General features: G+C 42.6%; 1 long non-coding RNA gene across 1 annotated transcript in view; it reads left to right on the top strand.

Annotated features, from left to right (window-relative positions):
- The window catches only part of LOC138845910 (uncharacterized), a 173307-nt gene that overhangs the window by 14379 nt on the left and 138420 nt on the right, over positions 1–20508 (top strand). Inside the window, exon 2 of the long non-coding RNA XR_011383228.1 lies at positions 20104–20162. This is a non-coding gene — a long non-coding RNA (uncharacterized lncRNA). The remainder of the gene's footprint in view (positions 1–20103; positions 20163–20508) is intronic.

Genomic DNA, 20508 nt, shown 5'->3' with positions numbered 1-20508 from the left:
CATATTTAGATTGTTCTTAATTCACAAGAAGTTTCTTCCATCTTTTTCCTGTTGCTCTTAATTCAAGAGAAGTTTCTTCCATCCTTTTCCTGTTTTTGGATCAATGGGCAGTAGCATGGGTAGAATCCTACAGAACACAGTCATCTCAAGGACTTACCGTCAAGCATGAAGGAAAGGAGCATCCCATCGAGTATATGTTCACACATCCAGGGCTTGAAACACATCAAACCACAAGTCGTTGTGGAATTTGAATGAAAATTAAAAGTATAGTGTTTGATTGATACCTGTTTTCCCACCTCAAGGCCATCCCCCCTCCCTGTTCCATCTTTACAAATGTAAACATTATTTGTGATGATGTACTTCAAGTCTTTCCTTAAGCTTTTTGTGACAACAGTCTACCCTGTAGAGATCTCCTTCTTTAAATTTGGATTATTCCTGTTGTTTGTGTTACTTTAATGTAAAATATTAGACATTCGATCAAAATCAGCCAATGTTAGTTGAATGACAGACACAAATGGAATGTTTGCATTCTGTTTGAAAACGTGCGTGCTATTTCTGCTTCCTTGTATCATTTGCATTTCTTAGGTGATAAAATCATTAGTCAGGGATTAGGTTTTATGTCACTGGGTATTATTTGTAAGGTTTCCTCCAGTTCACAACAAATATATAGAGTTCAAACAGCACCTACTTATTGATTATTGATGACCCCATCATTGCTTTTTGAATCATGATCCATCAGTCCCTGGGCACTCGGATTACTCACCGCTCTTCTCCAGGACTGGGACTGCATCAGATAGCCAGTGGCTCAACACCCAGGACCCTTGATAAGTCAGGAACCCGTGTGAGGACTCTGGGAAAGGGAGTCCCCGCTGCTTTTCCACTGATAGAGCATTAATAATTGTGAATTGTGTTCTGATGATAGTCTTTTCCTTGCCGGTCATTTTCCATGAAAAGGCGCTGTCTAGCACTGATTTGATCTGTGATGTTGCTCCTTGGAGACTGTGGGTCATAATTTGCCATTAAGTTGTCAGTTTGAAGGCAGTAGCATCTTAGAATTTCCATTTTTGGTAAAAATATTTTGTTTAACTATGATGTTTTGCCCCATAGAGCAGGGCTTTTAAATGATTTAAAGCAGACACACAACCTTTACCTGAAGAAGCGCTTTTCTTTCTTGTCTTTATCTGCCCTTAGCAACTGTGAAAGGTAGGAAATGGAATAGGAGGTAGGTTTGCTCAGACACTACTTTTAGGCTTGCTATTGCAGGCTTCTGGAAATTTAAATGAATGGAGATGACTTAGAATTTTCAGATAGAGCTTGTTTGTTAAATGGCTCGGTCCTGATAAAGGCCTTTTCATACAGAACAGCAGGGACCTGCTGAGGTCTCAGGGTTTCTGTCTTTCTGCTGAAGGGAATCAAAGCAAAGAACTATTTTTTTTTTTTTTGACAGGCAGAGTTAGACAGTGAGAGACAGAAAGGTTTTCCTTCCATTGGTTCACCCCCCAAATGGCCATTACGGCCAGGGCGCTGTGCTGATCTGAAGCCAGGAGCCAGGTGCTTCTCCTGGTCTCCCACGCGGGTGCAGGGCACAAGCACTTGGGCCATCCTCCACTGCACTCCTGGGCCACAGCAGAGAGCTGGCCTGGAAGAGGGGCAACCGGGACAGAATCCGGTGCCCCAACCAGGACTAGAACCAGGGGCACTGGCGCCGCAGGCAGAGGATTAGCCTAGTGAGCTGCGGTGCCGTCCAGAACTGTTCTTTAAAGATGAATCCTTCCATGAATCTACCCAATCCAGTGGGATAGGGATGCATTACCCTGTACTTTGAGTGCCCCCTAGGGGACTTGGAACCCAGTGCAGTCGTGCGCTAATGGAAAGTGGGGGATGGTGGTGGGGTGTTCTGGTGATCTTGTCTTGGGATACTTCTTGTACCTGGCAGATTGGCAGATCACCTAAAGCCGAGTAGCCTTCCTGGGCTGGGAAGCTTGTCTATACTCACAGATGCCCCTGCGATGTGTGTCTGATCTGGGTTGTTTGCACCTGCTGGACAATTTTTCTATTGTGGGGGATCTGGCCTTGTCTCTCCCCGTGTCCCCGGGGAAAACGAGGCCTGGATGGCCCTAGTTCTTCAGATGGAAGGTGCAAATTCAGACATTACTACAGTAGGAAAAACTGCAGATATTTTTCTTATGGATCCTTGGCAAGGAGGAAATAATGAATCAGGAGAGAAGTTCCCCACCCTGGGGCCGTGTGAGGCAAGAGTGAACAGTCGGGCCGAGAGAGGGAGTGTGAGCTGTGGGAGCTGGCAGTGTCTATAAGGGCATTCTATTTGAGTCACGTTCAGTCTTGAGCAAATGTCTGCATGGCCCCTGTAACAGGAGACGTGGGGAATCAGCGAGCCCACTCTAACAGGTGGGACACAGGCCTCTAAGGTTTCACCCCTGACCATCAGCTTGGTCACTTCATCCACACACCATCTGAGTGTGGTGGAGAAATGGAAACTGTGTGCAGAGAGACTGAGCCCTGCTCCCTCTGTCACAGAGTTCAGCCTGTGTTCAGAATGGATGGGGATGCAGCATAAAATTACAAGAATTCACTCTGCACGGTGCGAGGTCCTGGGGCAAATACCAATCAGACACAGGCTGTGCTTACAAGCAGCCTGGAGAGTTTGAAGTGGGAGAGGAGCAGGCAGACAGCACCGTGTGCAGTAGCACTGCGAGCCCCGCGGCACCGGCGTGCAGACCATGAGCGGTGGAGCATGCAGAGCGAGAAGGGTGCACAGAGACAGGGGAAGCCTAGGCCCTCGCCGGCTCCCTCAGGGGCTTTGCGTGGGAAGCTGGATCTGGGCTCCAGGTACGCGATCCAGTGAAGCATTAGAAGGATGATCATTTTAGAAATTTTATATGTGTTGCCCATAAGGTTTGTAAAGGAACACAAATTAAGTCAGGGACCCTTTTGAGGGCCTCGAGGAAGGGGAATCCCCACTGCTTTTCCATTTCTAGAACATTAATAATTGTGAATTGTGTTTTCATGACAGTCTTCTCCTTGGTGGGAATTTGTAATTTCTGGGGAGGAAGAGAAATATAGTGTTATATTAAAAGGAAAACTTCTTTATCCTCACATGTAATTTATCAGTTATTATTTTGGTATCATTCACTTAACCATGATATGAATTGAACTTGTGAGGAAAACTATACAAATTCATATAAGCTAAGCCATGATAATAATGAAAAATAATTAAACATCTTAATTAAAATACATTTTCTTAGACTGAAGTCATACTGTAAAATAACTAGACCAGGCCTTATTTCAAATTCAGAATTATCAAGCATTCAGAAAATGTTAAGAAACAATTGCTTTCTATGAATGGATATACTTAAAAGTAAATCTGTGTGTATGTGAAAATTTATAGTAGGACATGATATAGGGACTTTAACAAATTATAAAATCATTAATATCAAAGATATACATGTATGAAACTCACAAGTATCATTTACAATGTACAATAATCCAGAAGTAATTGTACTTTTCTAGTATAAATTAATTAAAATTTGGAAGAAACTGGTTTCTTACTCCTCAGACACATTTTTAGTTCATTTAAGAAAACATAAGTAGCCTAAGTATTTAAAAATCTCTTGCACTATTTCATTGCTCATTATAAAACAATAGGTGGAATGAAACTTTATTAAGCAGTACCTGCGTTCCAGAGTATGTATCATATTGAGTTCCACCTAAATCAATGGTGAAATAATATCTCCAGCACATGCAAAGCAGAACAGAGTTGATGTGTTTTTATGACTTTCTATTTTGTTTTATGTCTTTCTGTCTTAAAATACATCAAAGACTTAATTGAGCATTCTGGGAAGTTTTGAAACCCAAAATGGCATGAGAAAATAAATGTAGCAACTACAAGCAAGCACTTTTTATAGAGGACTCAGTATGTGTCTGGCACATTTCAAGTTTTTACCAATATTAGGTCACCTGAGTGCACTGGTACGCCATTCCATAAATCCTGTCGTCATGATTCGAGTTTGTGTCCTGGTGGTTGTCAAAGCCAAGGAGAGGCAGTATTATCCATGGAATGATTATAAACACTCCTGAATCATCTAAATTATGTTAATGATCATGATGGCCTGCTTCTCAAACTTACAGAATAAATAGTTGCATCTTAGATTGTCACAAATAATTCCTGGGTCAGCATTTCCATTATGAGTCTGTTCTCCTTTGCAGGATCAACCAAAGAACCTGGACACAGCTGTACTGTTACTGGTGATCATTGGTTCCTACAGTCCTCTGGAGCTTGTCTGTTGACCATTGGTTCCTACAGTCCTCTGGAGCTTGTCTGTTGACCATTGGTTCCTACAGTCCTCTGGAGCTTGTCTGTTGACCATTGGTTCCTCAGTCCTCTGGGGCTTGTCTGTTGACCATTGGTTCCTGCAGTCCTCTGGAGCTTGTCTGTTGATCATTGGTTCCTCAGTCCTCTGGAGCTTGTCTGTTGCATCCAGGGCCCTGCTCTGCAGGCAGCTGCAGTCTTTGTTCCATGAGAGAGGCTTCAGCTCCACCCTCTGTCCCAGCTCCTCCACCATGAGCTACTGAAGTGTTGACACATTAGGTCTCCAGGACCCCAGACTCCTAGTTTATCCTCCAAGCCCAGTGTGTGTTCCTTGTTGTTCTTGGTCACTCCCCCAAGACTGGCTTGGCCTGGAGGATCTTGCAGCACTGGGTGTGCACTGTTCACAAATCCCTCCCCTGCCCTCAGCATTAAATCACCATTACCAGCTGATTTGGTCTCCTTGCTCTTAGGCTCTCACAACCTCAGGTACCAGACTGTAGTAAAGGTCACCTCTGAGGCAAAAAATTTCCCTGGTTTCAAATTTCAGGGAGTAGGAATTAGCATAAAAATACTTCCTATTTTAGAAGATCCTAGGTCCTACAAATTGCCCTTCCTTTGCCTTTTCAGTGTCTGCAGACGGGTGGTAGCATCCCCAAGGACACCTTAATGCAGAACAGCGAGTGTGTTCTCCCTAAATTTGCATAAGCATAGGAACTCCTTGAATGAACATTTCCAGGGGGAAGAACAATAATTTTCTTATTAAGAAGAATCAAACCAAACTGTACTACACAGTGTTATACCAAATCAAACTGAACTACAGGCAAAAACAAACAAAACCGAACATTTCAAATGACATCAAGTTACATGCTTATAAGCAAGATTATAAAAATTTCTGGTGTTGGCCATCACGTTTCTCTTAATGATAGTCTGTGTCTTCCTGAGCTGGATTTGAACTTCAGAAATCCATAATCCCAGTTAGAGCATACAATTCCCTTTGTGAATGATGCTTTGTCCCTATACTATTTTAGGAATTAAGGTTATTCATTCTTTAAAAGATTCTTAGGCCTTACAATCTCCCTCATGCTCATGACTATTATTTTAATGGTGAAAGGGAATAAAAATAGTGAAGGAGGGAGAGGGCAAGATGTGTGTGTGTGTGTGTGTGTGTGTTGTATGACTATGTATGCATTAGTGTGTGTTTTGTAGTCCTTTGCTCAAAGGATGCAGAATCTACAAAAATTGCAGAACAATTCTGAGAGCTGAGAAGGCAATTTTCAAAATAGGAGCATCTCACATAATGGTGTCACTTTGTGCTGCTTTGTTTAAGGTTTCCGTGTCTCCAAAGGCCACCATTTGATGCATGAAGGGAAAGCCAGTGGTGCAGACTTTCAGACAGAGCTGCTCGAAGCATCTCCAGATCCTGAGCTGTTGTCTTCCTCCTTGACTTAGTAGTCAATCTTACTATTTTCTCAGTATCCTCGGTACTGCTCTCCCTCCCTCTCCCCCTCCCTCTTTCCCTTCCTCTCCCCCTTCTCTCTCCCTCCCTCTCTCCCTTCTCTCTCCCTCCTCTCTCCCTCCCTCTCTCCCTTCTCCCTCCCTCCTCTCTCCCTCCCCCCTCCTCTCTCTCTCTCTCTCACACACACACTCCAAAGCTCATTTTTTCCCTTAATTTACTATGAAATAAAATTTTATCATCGTCATTAAATCACACTTAATATTTTAGCTAATGTCTTTCTCTCTAGCCTTGGTTAGCTTAGAAAGGGGAATTTATATGACAGATAAAAATACGTGTTTTTGCTAATATATATCATGTCCTACTATAAATTTTCACACACACACTGCTATCTACCCTCCAGCAATGTTTCTAAGATGATGCCCCTAAAAAATTGTGGGTGAGAAGAGTTTCCTGGTGAGCTGAGGGTCTCTTCTGAAGATGAGGGAGTGCAGAGGGGGCACACCTACACACACGGGCATCAGTCTACAAAATGTTAGCACGTGGGTGCAGGATGTAGGGGTGGCACATTGTATTTCCCACAGGTGGTGTTTGCCCTCTCATTAGCATTGCACCAAATGGTTCCTTAATAAACTTGCTTTCTGATGACGCCATAGATATTCCCACCATGAAGACTGCATTTTTCCTCTGCAAAGCAGGTCACCGCAGCGATCGAGAACAGATTTGGGAATTTGAATTAAACAGAGTAGAGGAAGGGCCAGACTTGAAAAAGTACTTACACAGTAACTTAAGTGTTCAAAATTCCTTGTGAGGCGCAGGCTTTTGGCCCATCAGTTAGATTCCATCAGATTCCACAGGCAGTGCCAGAGTTCGATTCCTGACTCTGACTTCTGCTTGCAGCTTTCTGCTGATGCAGACCCTGGACAGAGGCATGGGCTGACTCAAGTACTTGAGTCTTTGCCACCAATGTTGGGCAAATGATGAGCTGGCAGCTGTTTCAGCTGTGCAGTGGGAGGTGATGGTGGCCTTAACGTGAAGGTGGTGGTCTAATGGGTGGTCTTCCTCGTATTTCCTCATTTCACCCATTCAGGAGAATGGCTCATGTGGAATCTGTAGTTCAGAAAGAAAACAGAATGATTTTATTGCTTTTCTTCAAATACTTAAGACAGGTTAAGAAGGATTCACTTTGGGAGAGGTTGTATGAGCTGTACCAACATTATGGGAATATCTTTAGGCAAATAAATCCGTATGTTCAGGGCCAGGTGTTGTGGTGCAGTGGGTGAAGCTACCAGTTAGGCGGCCGGCACTCCATATTGGAGTACCTGGGGTCAAGTCTCATCTCTGCTTCTGATCTTGCTTGATGATATTGTGTGCCCCTGGAAACAGCAGTGATGGCTAAAGTACTTGGATCTCTGACAAGCACGTGGGCGACCAGTATGTAGTTGTTGGCTTCTAGCATCAACATGGCCCAGCTTCAGCTGTTGTGGGTTTTGGGGAGTGAACCAGCAGATCAAATCTCTCTCTCTTTCTCCATTTCAATATGTGTTAAGGTGTAATTTCATAATTTCTTGATGAATGAGAGTTGATTGAGGATAGATTTATCAAACATAGTTGTCATCACATTGACACGTTAATAATCAATGCATATTAATTATGTAGCTGGGACTTGGAAGACTTTAGACCAAAACCAGATTATTGCAATTATTGCGGTTGTCTTCTCTGGTTTTAGTGTGTAGATATTGTGATCCTGTAGCTCAGATAGTCAATTACTACAGAAAACTGTTATGTGAAGTAATAGAAGTCTAGAGGAGAAATAAACAGGCAATTTTGAAGCTCACTGCACTGAGTAAAGGATTTTTAAAGGTATTTTGACTTATAGCTGAGACTTTAGAAAATCCTGTTTTTAAAAGATCAGAGAAACATTTTGTCATGGTAAGGATTTCTTTAAAACTCTGTGGCTCTTGAGGGATAGGATATTTTAAAAATAAAATCATGATTGAGCAGTTTTTATCCATCCAAATGAGAACAAAAATGATATATCCTTTAAAGTGTTTTCTGATAATAGTAGTTAGAAAGTTTGAGATTTGCAAACTGCAGAAAATACATTGTGGAGCAGGTTCAGTGTGTACTGGCTACCAGGTTATCCAGGGAGGAAGGGCACACTCACATGCCACAGGGTACAGTAAGTGGGTTTGTTACATGTAGGCAGTGAGGGACAAAAGTGGCTTAGAAAGTGCCGAGAGCTGGTTCCTCAAGGTTCAAGGAAGCCCGTATGGGACGATGGAGTCTCAGCTGTGCATGTCCCATTTGCACCACAGCTGAGGGACCATGCAGGGGATCGAGTCCCTCAGGGACCACGTGACACACTGGAAAAGCTTTGGTGGCCTTCAGGGGAGAGAGGAAGCAAACCTTCGCTGTCCCAGGCAGTTCCTCGCCAGCACAAGTTGTCACATTCCTAACAGGACAGGAGCAAGGCCCGGCTGTGGGAGGCAGTGTCCTTATCTCATGATGTTGCGTTCCCAGTGCAGAACGGTTCTTCTGGGGGTCTACAAGCAAGAAAGGGTGGAGCACTGGGTTAGTCCAGGCAGCCGGGGAACTGTCCTGTACATATGGTGAAGCAAGGACTATTACTTGGGGCCTGGCGCTGTGGCGTAGCAGGTAAAGCCACCGCCTGCAGTGCCGGTGTCCCACACGGGTGCCAGTTCAAGACCTGGCTGCTCCGCTTCCAATCCAGCTCTCTGCTGTGGCCTGGGAAAGCAGTAGAAGATGGCCTACGTCTGTGGGTCCCTGCACCCGCATGGGGGACCTGGAGGAAGCTCCCTCAGATCAGTACAACTCTGGCCGTTGTGGCCATCTGGGGAGTGAACCAGTGGATGGAAGACTTCTCTTTCTCTCTCTCTCTCTGCGTCTCCCCCTCTCTCTGTGTAACTGTGACTTTCAGTTACAATAAATCTTAAAAAAGAAAAAGGAATATTACTCATTATCTTGCTAGTCTACAACAACATATTTCCTAGATTTCTTTGTAGGCTCTTTTTTTTTTCCTATGTGAGTTTGTTATGTGCATGACAGCATCCTAAGAATGATCTTCTCTCACTTTTTGGCTTATCAGATAAAACACATTTCATAGTATAAAAAGTTGATAAAATTGATTTTTAAATAATATATAAGGCTATCAAATTTATCAATTTCAAAATTTTTTAAGGATTTATTTATTTATTTGAAAGTCATTGTTACACAGAGAGAGGCAGAGAGAGAAAGAGGTAAAGACAGAGAGGTCTTCCATCTGATGGTTCACTCCCTAGATGGCCACAATGGCTGGAGCTGTGCAGATCTGAAGCCAGGAGTTTCCCACATAGGTGCAGGCTCCCAAGGACTTAGGCCATCTTCTACTGCTTTCCCAAGCCATAGCAGAGAGCTGGACTGGAGCAGCTGGGTCTCGAACCGGCGCCCATATGGGATGCCGGTGCTTCAGGCCAGGGTGTTAATGCATTGCACCACAGCGCTGGCCCCCATTTTCAAATTTTTTAAAAAGGTTTATTCATTTGAAAAACAGTGAAACACACACACACACACACACACATACACACACACCTATAGAGAAGGAAGGAGACACAGAGGAAAAGAGATCTTCTGTCTGGTGGTTGAGTCCTCAAATGGCCACAGTGGCTGAGACTGGGCTGGGCTGAAGTCAGGAGCTCCGACTTCTATCCAGGTCTCCCATGTGGGTGGCAGGAGCCACAGCACTTAGGCAGTCTCCTGCTGCTTTCCCAGGTGCGTTAGCTGGGAGCTGGATTGTAAACGGAGCAGCCAGGACTGGACCCAGTGCTCCAGTATGGGATGTGAACATCACAGATGGTAGCCTAACTTAAAGCACAACACCACCACTGCCTATTTTTTTCTTTTAATGGACATTTTAGATATTTAGAAATAGAAAAGGTGGCATAACAAAGTCTGATATACATGTCACTAAGTTTTGGCAGTTAGCCATTTTTAGCCTATCTTGTTTCATGGATTCCAATGATGTATGTGTGTGTTTGTATGTATGGGTGTGTTTATATAGATTCCAATGATATATTACATATATATGTTAATGTGAAGTGTTTCCTGTTAAAGCTGTAATATTCTAAGTTCTAGACATCATTTCACTTATAAATATTTCAACTTTGGAATGCACATCTAATGAATGTCATTTGTTGTATAATAAAACTGCTGTTATCACATCTAAATTTTTAATTCCTTAACTCTTCCCATACTTAGTTTATGTTCACATGTCCCCAGTTGTCCCAATAAAGACTGTTTCCCCAGTTGGCTTGTTTAGGTCGAAGCCAAACAGTGAATTTGGTTGCCGTGATTCCTGGATCTCATTTTGTCTTCAACAAGTCTCCTGCCTCGCATTTCTCATGTCATTGATTTGGGGAGAAACTGGATTTATTTGTGTCATAGTATATCCCACATTTTTGATCTGACTGATTGATTCTTCATGACGTCTTGTTTCTTCTTCTCACGACTATGTTTCCTACAAACTGATAGCTCTATCTGGAGACTTGATTAGAGTCAGGTTCAATTTCTTTTTGTCAAGAGATGACATAGTTTGTGCTGTGTACTTCCCACTGCATTGAACAGAAGTTCCAACTGCCTGGCTGCCCACAGCTAGTGATGCTGGGACAGAGCAGGTGTGTCAGGCCTGTGGGGCACTCCGCAGCCGTCCACGGACATTTTGTCATCCATTTGTGGATACTACCTGGATCCATAACTTCATCAGGGATGCAACATTTTGCAATTCTGTCTTCCCTTCTGCGTATATTGTCCAGAAAGACCCTCTGTCACTAGTATTCTGGTTACTCCAAAAGGAGGTTTGCGCAGATGAGACCAGTGAACCTTTTTTTGTTGCTTTTTATAATAATACCCTGGTGCTGGAATGAATCTCTAGTGGTGGCCACAGAGGTGCTTGGTTTTTATAATTGGATTACGTGAGGACGTATTTTCATGCCAGAGTTTGGATGACCTGGTGGCCCATCTTTGGTCAGTAAGGAGTGCCCTCAGCTGGATTCTTGGATTCCTCTTGAAAGACCCCACTTAACTGGATGCTTCCCTTGCTTTCTGGTACATTGCATTTCTTATCCCAGAATCCAAGCAAGCAAATTCTCTTTACTGTGCTGGTACTATTTGAGGAAAAAACACACCAAACATTAATTAGAAATTTAGATTACTTTAAGGCTTTGAATTTTAGAAATATTTAAAGATTAATACCTTTGCACAGAAATCTGTATTAATTTTTTATAATTTTGTAAGGATAGATTTTAAGTATTACCATAACATTGAGCATAATCAGTTCTAATGCTCTTATTTCATATTGCCACATTCTGTTGTCAAAAGGTTATACCAATTTGTATTCCCCCACTAGTATTTATATGAAGGTAGTCTACACTCCTATAAACTTGCTGTTATCTATAACCAATTAAAATGCAGAAGAAGTCATATACTATTTTTACCATGTGTTTAATTAATAGTTGGAATGAACTTTTATTTTTTTTCCTTTGGGAACTGAGGAGCAAGTGTTTTTTTTTTCAATACTGCAGCAAAAGTTTTATTAAGTACTTCATTTTTTATACAAAGCTTTTATTTAATAAATATAAATTTCATAAGTAAAACTTTTAGATTATACCTGTTCTTACCCCATACCTGCCCTCCCACCCCCATACCATCCCACCTCCTACTCCATTTCCCATCTCATTCTTCATTAAGATTCATTTGTAATTATCTTTATACACAGAAGATCAACTTTATACTAAGTAAAGATTTTAACAGTTTGCATCCACACAGACATTCAAAGTATAAAGTACTGTTCAAAGACTATTTTTACTGTTAATTCTCATAGTACAACACATTGTGGACAGAAATCGTACATGGGAAGCAAGTGCACACTGACTCTTGTTGTTGATTTAACAATTGACACTCTTATTTATGACGTCAGTGAACACCCAAGACTCTTGTCATGAGCTGCCAAGGCTATGGAAGCCTCTTGAGTTCACAAACTCTGACCTTATTTAGACAAGGCCATAATCAAAGTAAAAGTTCTCTCCTCCCTTCAGAGCAAGGTGCCTCCTTCTTTGATGGCCCGTTCTTTCCACTGGGATCTCACTTGCAGAGATCTTTCATTTAGGTCTTTTTTTTCTTTTTTGCCAGAGTGTCTTGGCTTTCCATGCCTAAAATACGCTCATGGGCTCTTCAGGAAGATCCAAATACCTTAAGGACTGATTCTGAGGCCAGAGTGCTGTTTAGGACATCTGCCATTCTATGAGTCTGCTGTGTATCCCGCTTCCCATGTTGGATCATTCTCTCCTTTTTAGAGGAATAGTTTTTTTTTTTTTAAATACTATTTGTTGAACTCTACTTGGTATAGGGCTAATCTTATGTGTATAAAGTTAATTGAAAATAGATCTTAGTAAAAAATAAGAATGGGAATAAGAAAGAGAGGAGGAAGAAGGATGGGAGTGTGGGTGGGTGGATGTGTGGGAAGAATAACTATGTTCCTAAACTTATGAAATTCGTGAAGTTTGTATATCTTAAATAAGAGTTTTCTAGGTAAAAATAAATTTAAAAAAGAGGCCCACGAGAGACTGCTCACCCTTCTACCAGGTGATATTACAGTGAGAAGAAGGCTGTATGTGGAAGGGGGCCCTCATCAGAGAGATGAGGACTTGATCTTGAAATTTCAGAATTTAGAAATTTGAGAAACAAATTTCTGTCATTTATAAGCCACCCTATCTTTTGTCTTTTTTTGTAACAGCCCAAATGGTTTAAAGAAACACATTTGATCCATTTTTTAAAATTTTTAATAAGATACATATACTTCTTTTTTTTTTCTTTGCTGTGCCATGAGTTATGCTTTATTTTTATTAACAATAAAAAAAGTTTTCTCTAATATTCCAGGGAAAACCAGAGAAATTTGGCAGTCCAAATGAGGGTCCCCTTGGAGACCCACAGGCTGGTGGCAGCAGCCTGGAGTGCCTGTGTGTCACTCGCGTCCATCTTGCAGGTAGCTCATCTTCCACATTACGACTTGGGGTCTTGACAATGATGGCGTGGGAATCCTCCAGGCTCTTGGGGCATTTCACTCCATTTCTCCTGCTCTCAGGTCTGTGGTTGGCAGGGGTTCTTCTGCTCCTCTTCTTCTTCAGCTAGGCCTTATTGAGGCTGATGATTCCCCTCAAGGCCACCTTCTAGGGAGCTTGCTCACGACAAACACTTTTAATTTTGACCTGTGAACCTGTTGTCCTTTAGGGGTGGAGCTACTGTTTAGTGATAAGAGTTGAGAGAGGGCTGCAAGCCAACTTCCAGTACGCGCTGGTTCCATGGAATTAGGGAGAGTGGAGGGGATGAACTTCAGTGTAGAGAGCATCCAACAACAGACCTGGGCTTGACCAAGGCCTTGGATAGCATCTTTCTTCTGCCTGAGAGAGAGAGCATTACCAGGCAGCTGCTTAGTGGACACCTGTTTAGTTGGACTGCACAGCCCAGCAGGGCTTTCGCAGTCTCCTTGCAATACTTTGGAACATCTGCTGTGGCAATATGAATGGTTGCCACTGATGTTTATGGTGAAAGCATAGGAAATGATTGTCCCAAACACACTGAGGAGAGGCCAGAGCAGTGTTGGGAAGTTTTACTGTCACACATTGTCTTGTTGCTTCTCCAGCAGGAGGCCAGCCCCAAGATTGAGGCATATCATTTAAATCAGCTGCTGTATCCTGGGGGGAAGCTTTGTTTCTGTAATATGTCTTCCCTCCCACTTCCATAGTTATTCCTGGGTTAATCCGACAGAGGAAGCCAGAAGCCCCATGTTAAGTTACCATATGGGCAGGAACCAGAAGTTCTTACTATGTTGAGTAAATATTTTTTCACAAGCTGATGTCCTGTTTTATAAGGCATCTGTTCATTCTTTTACCCATTTATCCTCTAGGGTCCATGAGCTGTTAGGGATGTTATCCTATCACCTGCCTTTTTAATGGAATCATTTTAAATGAGAAATTTAAATAAGAATATTTGTCTCATTTTTCCTGTATTTTGTGTATTATTGATGAATAAAAGGAAATTTACACTTCCAGCATGTGTGAATATAGCTATCTTTTTTTTTGTGATGTCTGCCATTATTTTTAAGTGTGTGTTAGGCATTAGAGGTGGACATGGATAAGAGACCTTTAAATCATAGAAATGTGTACACTAGCAAGCATTCTGATAGAGTAGAAAATCATATGCAATAAATATGAAAGGCACGTCCATCAATGTCTAGGGTGATAATTCCTGAGGTGAAGCTCATAAAAATTGTTTAAAAAAAAAGTTCAGGATTTAGAAACCAAGATCTAAGAGACTGTGTCTTGAAGGCATTTTAAATTTTCTAATGGACACACTTATCTACTATTTAGCCTCATTTAGTCTCATTAAAAAAAAAACAAACTGTTAAATAATGAAATAATGATAATGACTGAAAATACAATTTAATTTTAATGAGAAACTTATGTTAATTAATAGTGATGAGAGGCCAGTGCTGTGGCCTGGAGGATAAAGCCACCACCTATGGTGCCAGCAACCCATAGGGGCACTGGTTTTAGGTCCCAGATGCTCTACTTCTGATCTAGCTCCCTACTAATGTGCCTGGGAAAGCAGCAGTAGATGGCCCAAGTGCTTGGGCCCCTGCACCCACATGGGAGATCTGGAAGAAGCTCCTGACTCCTGGCTTTGGTTCATCCCAGTTCTGGCCATTGCAACCATTTGGGGAGTGAACCAGTGAATGGAAGATATCTTTTTCTCTGTCTATATGTGTCTACCTCTTTGTAATTCTGCTTTTCAAATAAATAAGTCTTTTTTTAAAAAAAATCAATAGTGATGATAATAGTAACAATAAAGGAAATAACTAACTGCTTGGAGAAGAGAAAGTATGACTGTTAAATTATTCTGTGTTCATCTTCTAAAGAATTATGTAAAACCTAAAAAAAATAGGACCCCTACCTAAGTTATCTAGCTTTTCTAATTTAGAAAATTATAGAATAACACTGAGATGCTTTCAGAGTCCAGGCTCAGGCACTGTATTTAAATCACTCTACTTTGTTTTCCATTGCAGTATCCAAGATTGATGAAATCCATGCACATGGTCTCCCATGGTTACCCATTGACAGGGATTCAATTTTCAATTTGTTAAATGGGGTTTGAGCAGAAATGTAAAATAACAGTGTATAAATGGATGGAAGTTCATTTTCTCAGATAACATAAGTTTGTAGTGAAGTATCCAGCCACGGATAAAGTAGCTGTAATCGGTGCTATTTTCCAGAGGCCCATCTCCTTTCCATCTTGGTGCTGTCCTAGGTGCTGCCGTCATCAGCGCTGTCCCAGGTCACTCACCACTGTGACTAGGTTCCAAGTGGATGAATAGACAGAGGCAAAGACAAAGGGCATGACCCATAATCTAGAAATTACACACTATACTTCCACTTCTCAATCCCTGGTAGACATTAGTCAGAGGCCTAAGATCGCTGCAAGTGAAAAGGGTGGTGGGGAAATGCTAAATTAAATGTTAGTTTTTAATCCTGTGGCAGTGACACAGAGGACGAATATCAAGGCACCATTAGCAGTTCCTGTGCATTAATTCTTGGGGTAACCTTTTAGTTGTAATTGCACTGCTTTGTTGCTTCAACTCTAATAGGTACATGTTTGTAAATTGAACATGAATCTGACAAGTTTCGAATAAATCGTTCATAAACATTTAGAACAATATCACGTGCTCACTCAGATTCTTCTTAAGCTCCCAAGGTAGCCACTACTCATCTTTGTAAATGAATGAGCAGTAAGAAGAAGACCATTGCATGGAAGGGGGAAGAAGGCAATCAAATCAAACACCCTAATTCCATCCCGTGTCCTTTGAATGGCTCCTTATTGATTACCAGCCATTTCAGATCCTGGGCTAGACACTGCTGTAGAATGGTAAAAACAAGTTGCCTTGGTCTCTGCCCTCAAGAAAGGGGGATAAGGAGTGCCTCAAGTAATCACACAAATAAGTGTGAAATTGGAGATGAGTAACTGCTGTGCAGGAAGTTAAATGGTGCCACGAGGACTTAAACTAGGGGTGTTTGCCGAGTGGGAGAGACCGGAGAAGTGAGAATTTAACAGCAAGCTGCTGATGAGGCCTCTCTGCAAGGAGGTTCACTTCTTGCAGCCACAGGAGATCCTGATGACAGCTTCTCCTTCTTCCTTCCTTCTACCCCATCCTCTCTCCTCCCTTCTCCTACTTTCCTGTTTTCCAGCCACCCTCCATTCCCATCCTCCCCCTTTCTTTGTCTGCTCCCTCCACCCTTTCCTCTCTCCCTTTGGTATCTCCTGCATTCCTCTTTTCTTTCTTTTGCTCCTTGCTTCCTTACCTTCTCAGATAGCTTGTGCCTGTCTCTATCCACACTGGGTTGTGCCATTGTCATGAAGTTAACTCAGCTCCAAGTCTGGGATTTGTTAACAGCCTGTGTGTAAGCTAATGCTCTGTACATATTTTTAACAAACTTGAGACAGGCAGTAGGAGTTGGGGTGGAATTTACATGTGATGGGTAATTTGCCAAACAGGTTAACTTTCTTTTCTCTATATTTTGGCCACTGTTACTGTTGATGGAGAAAAATCCTTCATCATCTCACCATTGAACATCTGTTGAATTTCTTAAAGTGGATTACTTAGTTCCTCTTTGCTGAATTCAGTCTCTTGTGTCAATGCTCAGTTTCTTTGCAGCTCTTGCCTCTGGCCAGTGTTCATCACGTCCTCTGCTTCCTGGCCTGTATGTCACCACTAGCGACACCTCTACCACCACAGCCCCAGCTGCTGGGCATTCAAAACCAGAGGAAGCTTCTGTAACATCACAGTGCTGGGAGGTGAGGCTCACTGGACACTGCTGACCTCTGACAGGCATCTCCTCTTGTGGGCTCTTTGGGTGTGATCTCAAGTCTTGAACACTTTGCTGATGACCTACTTGTGAATGATATAACCTGAGCTTGCTTTTCTGTTTCTGATTAATTAATTACTTTGAGAAGCAGAAGGAGAGAGAGAGACAGAGACAGAGAGACAGAGAGAGACAGAGAGAAGCACTCCCCCTTCATCCACTGATTCACTTCCTAGCTGCCCTCTTTGGGTCTGAAGACAGGGTCAAGAACTCAGTCCAGATATCTCACATGGGTGCCAGGGCACCCTGTCACTTGGACTGTCCCTGCTGACTCCCAGGGTCTCCTAGGACTGGAGTGGAGCCATGTGTTGGGCGCAGGCACTCTGATATGTGTCCTGAGTGTCTTAAATGACATCTCCACTGCTGGGCCAAATGTCTTCCCCTTTCCGTGTTCCTTCTTAACTCAGATAGTCCACAGCCCCTTCTCCTAGATAGAGTGGCTGTAAGACCTCCCTTTTCTGTCCATTCTGCCCTGTCCAAGTCTCTTACAGGTGCTTATGATTCCCGAGATGCCCACTCTGATTCTTGCTTTGGGAAGTCAGCCTTGCATCGCTCTGCCAGAGGATCATGAACGTGCTGGTGAACTTACCTGCTTCGGTACCTTCTGAACGTACCAGTTGCACCCAGAGAAATGTGGGGGTCCCTGAGGGCTGTGAACAAGCTGAGGGGAAGCAGACTATTTGAGGCCCATCCACCTGACCCCTCCATTTAGCCATTTCTAGTCTTACCACACAGACTATGGTCATCAGTGTCTCCTTACACCCCAGTGTCCTTGAGGTCAGCATGCAGTCTTGGAAAGTGTGTCGGTGTGTGCAGCAATGACTTCCCTCTTTGGGAATTCGACCAAACCACTCGCAGAGTTTTATAGTTACTTTCCCTCTTCCCCTCTTCCCCATTCAAACTCAGGCCCGCTTTGAGGGCTGAGTAGGGATGTTTTCTCTCTTTTCTTTAGACTTCTCTTTTATTTTTCTCTAACTCCTGTGAAAGAATTGTCCAAAATAATTTCCTGTTTCTTATCTTTCCCAACATGGTATCTGCCATCCATTTTTTTTGGAAATAAATTCTAAATTCTTAACTATCTTCATGGCAGAAGAGCAATATAGAGAAAATTCACGTTACAGACAAGGAAAAGCACTATGTAGGAATATTTGACCTCTATTACCCTGCAGCAGAGAAGAGGTATGCATACTGCTGGACAAGGCATGTGGAGTCCTTGGGGTGGGCAGGAGTGGGGCCAGCATGATGCGGCTGGAAAGGGGATAGCAGGTATCATGGAGACGGGGCTGGAGAAATGTGGGCCAGAGAGGAAGAGCCCTCTAGTCCATGTGATGGGTGTTTTGCTAGCAATGCTTGATGTTAGGGTTGGGGATGGGGATTGCCTTCCAGTTCCTCCAGAAATACAGGCAATGAGAGCAAGGAAAAAGCCCAGTTCTTCTGTGCACCTGCATTTATTGCATCTTAAAATCTGGCCCCTCTGATGCTTCTGTGCAAGGACAGGCTGGGTGCTGACACAGGAAATCATGGATGAGCTGCCCTGGAGGCACCCCTGGGTTTGTGCATTGTGGGTTTTTTGTGTCACGTGTGTGTTTTCAATTTGCCTATTTCTGTCTGCTGTTGCCACCCTGCTGCTAGTGCTCTCTTCTGACAGATGGAAATAGGTAACAAATCCCAGGTCTGGATTTCACAGGATCTAGCAGGGCTGCCTCTCATTTTTCTGGCAGTTTTAGAATTTACTTGCTGGATCTGGTGACAGCTGAAGAAGAGGCCTGAACACACAAGAGGAGCACCTCCCAGTGGTTTGTGTGGCTGAGTTGTAGTTCTTTGCTGCAGTATGGCCAGGGACTAGATCACACGATGTGAGACAGCTAGGTATTAGCATGGTGGAAAGAGAAAGGGTTGGGGCTTGGTGGAGCCATTTGTTTATGTGGGTCTGTATCATTTGTTGTTGCAGTTGTCTGTAAGAGACAAATATTGAAATTGTTTTTCTGTCTTCTGTGCGGTACATTTTCCACTTCAGAATAATATACTACCTCTGCCCAAACTCAAGCATTTGCTACTTCAGTGTCAGAATGCACTTTATCTTTTTTAGTAAGAGAAGATTTTTTTACAAGTAGTCTAATGAGATGGCTTATCCATGGTTTTTATTTCCAGGGGTTTTGTTTAAAGGTGGTCAGTGTGAATTTAAAGGACAGAATAAAATGGTTTGAAATTGCTAGAGGAAGTATTCTGGTACTTACTGAGAATAAATTAAAAAATAAAAATGCAAAGAAAACCCTTGTTTTCAAGTTTCTTAAGTGTTTTCCTGAAACATGGTATGGTGTCACCAAGACAGTTGAGTGACTCAAGGCATCTGGGATCTGATCCCAACTTCAAAACGAACAAACTTCATAGCCTTGGACAAGTCTGTTGATACCTGAGTGGCTTTGCTTTCTGAAATTAAGAAGAAGAAGATCTGAATAGATGCTGTTTGTTTTCTTTCTGTGTCTGGTTAATTTTATATTTCAACCTGATTGGGTCACATGGTGCCCAGATATTTGGTCAAACATTGTCCTGGGTGTTTCCAGATAAGATTGACATTTGAACTGAGAATGGCATATTGCCTTCACAGAGGGAGGTGGGGCACATCTGGCTAACTGAAGGGCTGGGAAGAACCGAAAGGCTGCCCTGCTACAAGGGAGAGGGGGATTTTCTCCTACTGAGTGCCTTGAGCTTGGAAATGGTTTTCCCCTTTATTTGGCCTTGAACTGAAACATCGCTCTGCTGGGCTCTGAGCTTGCAGTCTGCTGTCTGGACCCACCTTAGCAGTTCCCCTCATTCTCAGACCCTCGGATCTGGGCTGGCTCCGTGCCATTGGCTTTCCATGGTCTCTAGCTTGGTCACTGCAGATCCTGCGACGGTCACCATGCACAATCCTGCAAGCCAATTCCTCACGATGAATGTCTCTGGAAATATCTCTTAGTGGCTCTTACTCTCTGAAGAACTCTGATCCATATGCTCATGACGTCTTGTAGCAGCTATCTTGGAAAATGAAGATGAAGCTCTTTGCTTGACACCATGGGCCTCCTCCCGTGAAGCAGTTTTGTGTTTGCTTCTCAGGATGCGTATCTCTTCATTCTGAAAGGAAGGACGTGGAAGAAATGTACTGCTCGTTGAGCTGAACTGTGACACACACGTTTCTAACTCCTTTGAAAGATTTCTGAGCCTAGCACAGCCAACACAATCAAAGGATCGGATTTCCATAATTGACAAGGCTTTGGTATATAATTAGAGATCAGATAGAATGTTGTCCCTTAATCTTCTGTCATTTTGCTTCATTTTCCTTAATTGCCATTCACTTTTCCTGCCTTTAGGCTATTCCTGGTGGATGCAGCTTCAACGGGAAGAAACAGCTCACCTGGAATCCAGCCAGGTACACAGCTTTGGTTGCAAAGCCTCTTTCATCTTTCCAGGAGGCTGCCAACTACTATGTCTTCGTTTGCATTTCTGGAGAACATCAGCAGAGATGTGAACTTTGTGCTCACGTAGAAGAAATTGGGAGCAGGGTGGATATAATATGTTGGTGCTAAAATTATGAGAAAAATATACTATCATTTTAGTTGCTTGATTTTTTCAAGGAAATTCTCCAATATTTTAAATTCCGTACTTGTTGCTTGATGTTTGGTTGATAATTGAGCATTTTTTTGATAAACAAACAGGATACTTCCTGTTATTACAATATAGCACTGTAAAATAAGCTTCTTCTTTAATTAGAGGGC

This window comes from Oryctolagus cuniculus, chromosome 16 (assembly GCF_964237555.1).
Source record: "Oryctolagus cuniculus chromosome 16, mOryCun1.1, whole genome shotgun sequence".
NCBI classification, from domain to species: Eukaryota; Metazoa; Chordata; class Mammalia; order Lagomorpha; family Leporidae; genus Oryctolagus; species Oryctolagus cuniculus.
This window is presented reverse-complemented; position numbering and strand designations above follow the sequence as displayed.